The sequence below is a fragment of the Ambystoma mexicanum genome, chromosome 3q, assembly GCF_040938575.1.
Source record: "Ambystoma mexicanum isolate Mex_15411 chromosome 3q, UKY_AmexF1_1, whole genome shotgun sequence".
NCBI lineage: Eukaryota > Metazoa > Chordata > Amphibia > Caudata > Ambystomatidae > Ambystoma > Ambystoma mexicanum.
Window position 1 is genome coordinate 381,824,477 of NC_090926.1, and position 8,900 is coordinate 381,833,376.

Sequence of the window (8,900 nt, forward strand, 5' to 3'; positions counted from 1 at the left end):
AGCAAAACATTTTCCTGTCCCTGTAAATTCAGTATTGGCCTTACCTAGGCCGCTCTACTCAAACAAATGCTTCATTTTTATGCAAAAAGAAACCATCTCCTGGTACCTGGTGGTTATTTCTCTGCTCTTCAAATGCACGTCGTCGTGCAGCATTGCTCGCGGGTAAATGTTTCTGAAAGCATCTTCCACTTCGAGATCTGTAGAAAAGTAAGTTGTACCAGTGGTAGCACCAGTGGTGACTGGGGACAGATGGATGTGATTTCTTCAAAAATATTTTACCTAATGGAGATTTCTCCGAAAAACGAAATTCACTTTTTACTTTTTATACTTTTCTTTTTTATAATGCAGGGGAGACCCTCCTCCCCGCAAGCCCTCTCACCCCTCCCTACCATAACTTATGCCCTTACCCCAAACTCCACCTATTATGCACTATACATATACCACTTTACCTACCATTTTCGGTGAAATAGATTCGGTGAAATCTCATTAGGTAAAATGGTATTCAGTGAAATCTACGGTAATGACTGGAGACTGGGCTTTCGCATAAGGAGCTATGTACAATGCCTAGTTTATGGGCACACATCAATTCAGAAGGTCGGGGTCCGTTCCCAAGTCGCATGACTCAGGCTCAGCAACAATTGCTTCTAGCTAGAGTACTGAGCCGTCCTCCTGAGTGAGGAGCAATCTGCTATGCACCTGCCCCACACTGGTTTACGCAGGGTCGTTGGGGCTGGCATGCAGACAGTGGCTATGCTGGAAGTCTGCAGCCCACCTCCATCCATTTCCGGATCATCTTTGCCACTGAGTCATGCGCTTGTCTAGCTCAGCGCTCAATATGAGACAAAGAAATGAAGAACTGGGCATCACATGACGCTGTTAAATGATTCCATCAGAGGTGCCCTTTGGCTCTGAGCACGGAAACCGAGGGTAAACTAGAGGGGTGATCCTAGCACAGTGCACACACGTGGCAAAACCCCACTTGCATTCACTTTCCTAAATTGGAGCCCTTCCTCCTGAGGTTATGGGAGAGAAAGCTCCCCAAGATGCTGGTGCAATCACTAACGTCACCACATTGAGTCCTTCGACACTGTAAGGCCAGGAGAGGTAAATGACCAGGACAAGTCTGTCAACATTCTTTACAACCCAGCCACCCCTCATGCTAGAGCAAAGACCATCCCTGGTCACAGCATACCCTCATGTAAAAACACCCTTAGGCGGATAGATGGGTCCTGCCTAGCAATATTACTCCCACTTGAAAGGCAAAGCCCAGGGACAAGGGGGACAGGATCTGAAAAATGGAACCAGCCAGCTGCACACAGGCCAACTATACATCTTTTTCTCCCAGTCCACAGCCTTAGCAAAAGAGTGTGTGTGAGTTTGGGGGGTGCAGCGGGGTGGGAGGAGTCTGCGTAGCTGCTAGACTTCCTTCCCTGGACTAATACAATAAACCATGCATGCACCCAGGTAGACACAGGAATACACTTGCAAAAGCAGATCCAGCATTACAGAGATAGGATGACCTCATCTTAATTTACAGCTCGCGAGGGCCATGTTCACTAGTTACATGTATTTCATTAAAATAATACCCTATGGTCTGATCGCCGCAGTGTGTGTGACCCTTTCTTATGGGAGATGAATAATCGCAGCAGATTTTGCCTTTGATATTCAGGTATTACCATCAGAGTGCAAGCCCCAAACAATGGACCCCCCCAAAGTGTCCATTATGAAAGTGATCTGGGGGGGTGTACAGGGTGTTTGTAATACAGGGCCTCATTCCGAGTATGGTGGTAGTCGTGGCGCTATTTGCACATGACTACCTCCCATACCGGTACCAACTCCGACTTGGTTCAATGGGGACAAAAGGCGTTCAGCAGCCCCGGATAATTCAGTGGGGGATAGGGTGTGTTATCATCTCATCACCTCTGCTTGCCAGGTAGTCGCAAGTTAATGCCCCGGTTCGTTGGGCCTTTTGTGGTGTGTAAGGTGATGAATTCTGTGGCCTACTGGCTTTCGATTCCTGCTGCCTGGCGTATCCATCCTGTCTTTCACACCTCTCTCCTCAAACCTTGCCCTAGTCCTACCCGCCTACATACTCCCCCTGCCCCTGTTTCTTTAAACACCCCTGATGAGTACGAGGTTTCTGGTATCTTGGGTTCCCGCATTTTTAGGGGTAGGTTGCAGTATCTGGTGGATTGGTTGGGGTATGGTCCAGAGGAGCGTTCCTGGGTCCCTGCTGGGGATGTTCATGCTCCCCGCCTCGTTTCCCGTTTTCACCTTGAGAATCTGTCCTGCCACTGGGTTGTGGGCCTTTGGGGGGGGGGCTCTGTCATGCATCATGTCCACACGCACGATAAAATCCCCACAGCACGTCCTGCAACCTGTCCAATCCCAACATCACATGTAGGACGGGGGCCGCGTGAGCAGCTTGGGGTCCATACCTTAGATCACAGAAGTCACATTCGGTCCCGGTTGAATCCCTTTCTGCATTGGCAATTGGCGTGGCTCATTGGGTCAGGCAGAGTCAGGCGTTCACGTTTGCTTACGGATCACGTGACAAGGAGTTCCTGATCACGTGCTTCTACTTTGGGTCACGTGACTGTGAAACAAAAGGTATAAAGCAGAGTTCTCGTGAACACATATCGCTTCACAGCTGTTCTTTGCGACTCTGTTTGGCGTTTTACTATCTTGATACCTGGATTACTCAAACTCGGACCTCAAACTCCAGACTTCGTACTTCTTTTGGCTTACCCTTCGGATTTGGCGTTTTCTTTTTTGTGGATTACTGGCTGTTTTGACCTCAGGACTTTCATACCGGACTTCTTTTGGTTCTTCCCTGGATTGCTTCACCTCAATCACGAATATCTACGTCTTCCACCTCAACAACAGCAGGTGGGCTCAGCAACTGCTGGCTACTACGAACATCATCCAAAGTCACCATTACCATGATCTGAAGGTGCTGCTCACGCGCCCCCACATAGCTACATCTCAGGCCCCTGTGTGGTTAGCAGCAACCTTTCTACTACACTTCGGTAAGCTTCCTCCTGGACGTTACTAGTCCATTCTGCATACTTTCACTGTGATTGTTTGTACTAATAATTGTTTGCCTTACAGCGGCCTTGGGGTTTCCAGTGCTACGTGGTTCCGGCGTTCCTGCATCTCCCACCTGTGGCCTCAAGGATCACATAGAGAGTCATTTTATCTCTCCTTGTGTGGTACTTGGGGACGGAGGCCCCTCTAATCTTCACGACAATCAAGTCTCGACAACTTACCGGTGTAGTCCGACCTTTGCGGCACCGGTAAGTCCCCATTGAAAAATCCATTCCCCATTCCCATTTGAGCCCCCATAGGACTCAATGGGAATAGGGAAGTAGCTAATAACGGTACCACAATTTGCGATACCGTTATTAGTTCTGAAGTCCCTTAGCGGGTCCCGTCCATAACGCCTGGAAAACCAGGCGTTGAAGGAGGGACCTGCTAAGGGACCTCATAGTTGGACGGTAAGGGATTACCGGCACCGGTCTTCTTAACGGTTCCCGGTATCCCTTACCGCCCTACTCGGAATGAGGCCCATAGAGTGTAAGTCTGTGTATGATGGGGATGCCAGAGGAGCTGGAGGGGTTGTGCATAATTGGTACATCTCATGAGATGTACAAATTGTGGGTAATAATGATAATTGGGGAGACGTTGTGATGTGGTGATGGAGCTTTATAACACCATACGCAGAGTATGGGTGATGGGGCGTCTCTAAGGAGCTGTACACATGGGTGATGGAGGACATTAGAGGAACTGTGCAGGAAATGGGTGGGGAGGGTGTTATTATGAATGGCTCATGAACGAAGCATGCTGGAGCCTGCAGTTCACAAGATCATCTCCTGCTTTATTCTTCATTTCCTAGTTCAGCAACTTAATGTATATGGGTAGTACCCATTGGCCCATCCTCTCACCAGCTATACCAAGATCTTAATCTATGAAGCAGTCATGGAACCCTCACGTGCATCATTCACCCAGGGCTCCATGCATCGCACATTCATGACATCACTTCCCCCTCACTCTCACATGGAAGCATTCAAGCAGGATACAACAGTTCTCTAAGGAGCATTACAGGGAGTGGCAATGTAGAAGATGGAAGAGATGCACAGACTGTGGGTGGTGGCTGAAGTCTTTCAGCTGTCCAGAGTGTGGGTGAGTGCAACAACTCATAAGCAATACATAGGATGTGTGTGGGTGTTGGCACAGACCTAAGGAGATGTACAGGGCATCCATGAGTGGTGGCCGAAATCTGAGGAGATGTGAAGCTGGATGGTTAAGGGAAAAGATCAGAAGAGTTGACCGGGCATGGGTTGTGGAGGAGTTTTGGTGAGGTAGCAGGGCATGGCTGGTGAAGGCGATCTCAGGAGATGACAGGGCGTGTGTGGTAAGGAGAACTGAGGAGATGACAGGGCATGGGTAATGGAGTAGATGAATCGTTCAAAAGTCCGAGCAATATTAGACTGGCCAACTCCAGTCAATCTCAAAGCCCTACAGTAAGTCTTAGGTTTTGCAAATTTCTACAGACGGTTTATCTATGAATTCTCATCTATCGTACCTCCTCTCACAGCTTTGACCAGTCCTCATGTCCCGTACCTATGGTTAGACGAGCATCAGGAAGCTTTTGAATCCTTAAAAACCGTCTTTACCACTGCTCCGGTCCTTCAACATCCTGACCCAGAGCTGCCTTTTGTAGTGGAAGCGGATGCTTCTTCTTTTGCTTTAGAGGCTTTCCTATCTCAAGAATGTCCTTCTTCTGGTCGTTTACATCTTGTGGCATTCCACTCCCATAAATTTACCTCCACAGAAATCCATTATACGGTCACAGAAAAGGAGTTACTGGCTGAAAGGATGCCTTTCAGGTTTGGCGGCACCACCTCCTGGGTGCCAAACATCAGACAATTGTATTTACGGATCATCGTTACCTCCAAGATCTGGCTTCTCTCAAGTGCGTCAATAGCCGCCAGGTCCGGTAGCATAATGGAATAGATTTGCAGAGATGACAGGTCACAGGTGATGGAGGAGATGTATGGAGGTGACAAGGCATGGGTGCTGGAAGAGATCTAAGGAGATGACAAGGCATGGGTGCTGGGGCAGATCTAAGGAGATGACAAGGCATGGGTGCTGGGGGAGATCTAAGGAGATGCAAGGCATAGGTGCTGGAAGAGATCTAAGGAGATAACACAGCATGGGTGCTAGAAGAGATCTTAGGAGGTGACAGTCATCGGTGGTGGGGGAGATATGAGCTGATGACAGGGCATGGGTGGCGGAGGTGACCCGTTAAGATGGCAGGAAACGGGTTCTGGACTAGATCTGTTGAGATGACAGGGAATGGGTGCTGGAGGAGATCTGAGGAGATGACAAAGCATAAAGGTGCTGGATCAGATATGAGGAAATGACGGCATGGTGGTGAAGGAGATCTGTGATGACATGGCACCAGTGGTGAAGAAGATCTGATGAGATAACATGGCATGGGTGGTGAAGATCTGTTAAGATGAAAGGGCATGGGTGGTGGAGTAGGTCTATGGAAATCACAGAACATGGGTGATTGTGGAGATCTGAGGAGTTGACAAGGCACTGGTGGTTGAGGAGATCAGAGGAGGTGACAAGACATGGGAGGTGGTGAAGATCTGATGAGATGACAGGGCACAGGTGGTGGAGTAGATCTGTGGAGATGACAGGTCACAGCACTAGAGGTCTGGGAAGACAACAGGGCTGGGTGAAGAAGATCTGAGATGACAGGGCATGGGTGCTGGATGAGATCTGAGGAGGAGGCAAGGCATGGGCAGTGGAGGAGTTCTGAGGAGATGATAATGCATGGGTGGTGGAGGAGAGCTGAGGAGATGACAAATCATGGCCGGTGATGTAGATTTGATGAGATGGCAGGTCATGGGTGCTGGAGAAGTTCTGTGGAGGTGACAGGGCACAGGTGCTGGAGGAGATCTGAGATGATAGGGCATGGGTGGTGGAGGAGACCTAAGCAGATGACAGGGTACAGGTGCTGGAATAGATATATGGAAGTACAGAGCACGGGTGCTCAAGGAGATCTGAGGAGATGACAAGGTATGGGCAGTGTATGAATTCTGAGGAGATGGCAAGGCATGGGTGGTGGAGGAGATCTGAGGAGATGACAGGGCATGGGTGGTGGATTAGATCTATGGAGATGACAGGGCACGGATGCTGGAGGAGGTCTGAGATGCCAGGCATGGGAGGTGGTGATCTAAGGAGATGACAAGAGATTGGTGTTGGAGGAGATCTGGGGAGATGACAAGGCATAGGAGCCAGAGGAGATCTGTTTAACCTGACTGCATGCACTTTGTGGGGAATGCCATCTTGGGGTGGCTGCACTTGATCTGTGGAGAAGATGATGCAAGAGACTAAAAGTGCAAGGTACCGATTTGACTTTGAGACCAGGAAGGATAGCTCGGGGGTAACGTGTCTGTCTTGGAAGCAAGACAATGCAGCACAACACAGGTTCATAACCCAATCCTGCGCTTAGAGACCACTCGCTGGTATTAAACGTGTTATAAAAGAACAACTATAATTATAATTCCACAATAGTGCTCCATGATGTGTGGGGAGTGCTTCTAGAGACAAACAATGGACAGAAAGCTGTGGCTGCTTGTTCTGATATTCACTGGCAGATGATGATGCCCGGTTCAAAACCCAAGTCCACTCTTTCTGCATATATAAAGTTTGGGGAACATCACATGGTCATAGGGTAGTGCTGGCTGATGTAGGGTCATGTCCATTTCAGCCTCAGGGGCTTGAGTTTCTAAAGGACTCACCAAATCAGGGCCCTATGGACGACAAGAACACCATATTCTCAACAAGCAGGACTACGGACACCATTGATCACTGAGCCCTTCCCACATAGCTTTCCCCCCCGGCCAGCACTCAAATCCATTACATGATAGTCGGGCGCAAAATAGGCTATTGTGAAATCTGGATACACTTTTGCAAAACACTGAGAAAGGTCAGGCCTGGGGAAGAGTCAGCAGAGTCAGACTGGGACAAGGGCTAGAGTGGGCCACCAAAATAGCACCTCACAACCGCAGTGTGCTACTTTTCAAACTAAACTGGGTAATAGCTATGGTGCAATGTTGCCAAATTGTGCATTTTAAGCCATTGTGAGACATTGGGCCTCATTACGAGGTTGGAGGTAACCCGCTGCTGGTGACCCCGTAACAACAGATCTGCCTCATGACTTGCCGGTGCCACCGGGACATTACAAGTCCGGTCAGAGCGGGAAGCAGACGGCAGGTTTTGTAAGTCCTCATTCCCACATAGGACTCCATGGGAATGGGGACTTGGAAGTACCAGCACTGTTGCGAATGGTGCCAGTCTTTCCATGGCAGTTTACCTGCCGGGGTCGCTTCTCCTGGCAGGGTCAGACCTGTTTCCCTTGTTTCCGGACCGCCACACTCGTAATGAGGCCGATTGATATTTATCAAAACTATCAATAGCAGAATGCACTAAGCCACTCAAGTGGGCCACATGTGCCCACAAAATGGCCTGAACGACCACCCTTCAGGTATTGGACAACGGGCCTAGTCTGAGCGTCAGGAAGGGGTTGTAGTTCGAGTGACACTTCCCCTGACCCTCCAGAGTCCCTGGCTTGTTAATCAAGTGACATACGTGACAGGCTCAACCCTCGCCAATACTAGTGGTTGTTCAGAAGCAGGTTAAGATCGCCTGGTTCCCCTGCAGGTCAGGTCATCTCCCCATCTGCCCCTCAAGGAACACACATTGGCGCCATGTGGGCAGCCTCGGGGCGCTGCGCGAATCGGCGCATTAGTCGACGTAGCCTGAAGCACTCCACCCAGCACCGGCAAGGAGCCATCATCCGCTGCTCTGAAGCCCCGACGCCAAGCGCGGTGCATCCAGCGTGCGCTTCCCACCTTTCCGGGGAGCGACGCTAGCATATCGGTCGGGGGTGTGGGGGGGGCTTGCAGAATGTGGACATCCAACTTAGGCAAAAACTCAGAGCAAATAGCCACCGTCTTTTTCAGCCTTCATGTCCCACCACCCATGACAAAACCACGAGTTCTCAACTGGATGCGAGGTCTCGTTCCCGTCCTACCAGGCACCGCGCATGCAACCTAGAAAACGCAACTGCTTTCCGAATCTTCCTGCGGGAGGACAGACACACACGCATCCCATTTTCTCTCTCTCCCCCTCCTATTCTAGGCGTGTTGCCTTCCCATCACCGGATCGCATCCCATCGGGAAGGCGAAAACCAGACATTACTGGCGGAAAAGAAAAAGGCTGCTTATCCAGTAGGAGAACCTCAAAACCCAAGGGTACGTAATGGGACCTGAATCTGGTAATCTTCCTTCCAGACGTCCCACGCCCACCCGTTTCTCACCTTCACGAGCAGCAGCGGGGTGGAGATCCCAAGGCAGCCCCCTCCGTGCAGGCCTGGGGGTGGGGTCGCCTTCCTGCGTCCACATTTGCTTGACCCTCACAGATTAGCCGCCGGGGTCTCTCCCCTGTCCTCTCTCCGCTCCTCGGACTCCCAGTGCAGCCGCCCCGGCCCCAGCGAGGAAGTCTGGAAGGAGGAGGCGCGGCGCAGGGAGGGAGGGGACTAGGGCCGGGCAGGGCGCGATATGAAACTTTTAATATAACAGAGCTCCTTTTGTTTCCCCGTCAGCATATGGTCTGCTTCTCCCATGCTGAAGGCATTAAATGGGGTATTTTTAGGCCTTCGCACTGCAATATAAACACTGGCCCCGTATTCCTAAAATCAAATAAAGGTACCGGGGGAAGCGCAGAAGCAAAGGTGGACTGTGCAGAAATACAGTGCGCGCTTGTATTCCACGCCGGTTGCGGGGGGGGGGAATATATATTTGTTGTAGTGCAATACAAAATGT

The 8,900-nt window shown here is 50.3% G+C and overlaps 1 protein-coding gene across 2 annotated transcripts in view; it reads right to left on the reverse strand.

Moving 5' to 3' along the window:
- SYNPO (synaptopodin) overlaps nucleotides 1-8,590 on the reverse strand; it is a 242,756-nt gene extending 234,166 nt beyond the window's left edge. For both annotated transcript variants that reach the window (XM_069654038.1, XM_069654039.1), the window contains exon 1: nucleotides 8,396-8,590. The gene's annotated coding sequence lies outside the window, so the exon portion shown is untranslated. The remainder of the gene's footprint in view (nucleotides 1-8,395) is intronic.
- Nucleotides 8,591-8,900: the final 310 nt, after the last annotated feature.